Source organism: Schistocerca americana, chromosome X (assembly GCF_021461395.2).
Source record: "Schistocerca americana isolate TAMUIC-IGC-003095 chromosome X, iqSchAmer2.1, whole genome shotgun sequence".
Classification (NCBI taxonomy): Eukaryota; Metazoa; Arthropoda; class Insecta; order Orthoptera; family Acrididae; genus Schistocerca; species Schistocerca americana.
In genome coordinates this window covers 601,234,564-601,236,114 of record NC_060130.1, presented here as the reverse complement: position 1 = coordinate 601,236,114, position 1,551 = coordinate 601,234,564, and the positions used below count along the sequence as shown (strand labels likewise).

General features: G+C 43.5%; 1 pseudogene; it reads right to left on the bottom strand.

The window, feature by feature from the left end:
• Window positions 1-1,081: 1,081 nt before the first annotated feature.
• Window positions 1,082-1,199, bottom strand: LOC124557564 (annotated as a pseudogene).
• Window positions 1,200-1,551: the final 352 nt, after the last annotated feature.

The following is a 1,551-nucleotide window of genomic DNA, read 5'->3' as shown; positions in this document are numbered from 1 at the left end:
GTTCAGTGGGCAATGGAATACCACTGCGGGAGAAGTGGTAAGGATAGCGGGTAGGACATTTCTCATTTCAGGGCACGACAAGAGGTTGTCGAAACCCTGGTAGAGAATATAATTCAGTTACTCCAGTTCTGTGTGGTATTGAGACATGAGGGGAATGCTACTCTGTGGCTGGACAATGGGGCTTTGGGAGGTGTTGTGTGACTGGAAAGATAAGGCATGTGAGATCTGTTTTTGTACAAGTTTGGTAGGGTAATTACAATCTGTAAAGACCTCAGTGAGACCCTCAGTATATTTTTAGAAGGACTGCTCATCTTTACAGATACCGTAGCAGTCAATTGTGACAAGTAACACCGAAAAATTGCAGGGGTGGGTGAGCGGCCAAATGGCAATCATGAAAACTGAAATAACCCCAGGTGGGTGTTGATTACAAAAACTTGTTATTGCTGTTCTTCCAAGGGACGCCGCAAATCATAAAGATCAGTTTTGGAAAATAAGCAATCTGCATCAAGCTTGTCCAGGAGTTCCTCAGGTTGTGGCGAGGGAAAAGAGTCCATCATAGTCTCTGGATTTACCACTACCTTGAAACCTGCACATAATTGTTACTTGCCTGAAATCCTCTTCGTAGTCACCAAAGGGGATGCCAGCTGACTGGGGAAATAAAGCCATTGCCCTACCAAGATAAGAGTTCCTGTGCCACTTCGTCTCTGATAGCATAAGGGAGGGGCTGTGCCCGACATAACCATTACTGTGTATTGTCTTTTATGGTAATGTGAGCCTTGAAATCATTAGCTTAGCTTAAGCCATCTCAAAAAAGTCATTAAATCTCATGTGCTATATCAATTGTTGTGATGATTATTTGTTATACAGAACTGAATAAAAGCACTCTGTTCTCAGTCCACAAGTGGCCCCTTGGGACCATCCGACCGCCATGTCGTCCTCAGCTGAGGATGCAGATAGGAGGGGTTTGTGGTCAGCACACCGCTCTCCCAGCCGTTATGATAGTTTTCTTTGACCGGAACCGCTACTGTTCAGTCATGTAGCTCCTCAATTGCCATCACAAGGCTGTGTGTACACCGAAAAATGGCAACAGCACATGGTGGCCCAGATGGTCACCCATCCAAGTGCCAGCCACACCCAACTGCGCTTAACTTTGGTGATCTGATGGGAACCAGTGTATCCACTGTGGTAAGGCCGTTACCACAGAACTGAATGCAGTGTGCTTTTTCAGATTCTAGGGAGAGTCCATTTTCAGAGAACTACTGTATAATTCTTCAGAAAACATCATTTACTGACTCTTCTGTTGCTTTCTCTGTAATAGGATTTGTAACAACACTAGTATCATCTGCATAAAGTGCCAATTTTGCTTGTTGAATATTAAGTTGAAGGTCATTGACATGTACAAGAAATAGGCGGGCACTAAAATCTAACAGTGTGGGATTTCCCACTTAATAAAATTTTCTACCTTTTCAACATTGCCTGAACTATTCAGCACCATCTTTTGCATTCTTTTTGTCAAGTATTATTCAAACAAGCTGTGTGAAAAGCCACCAT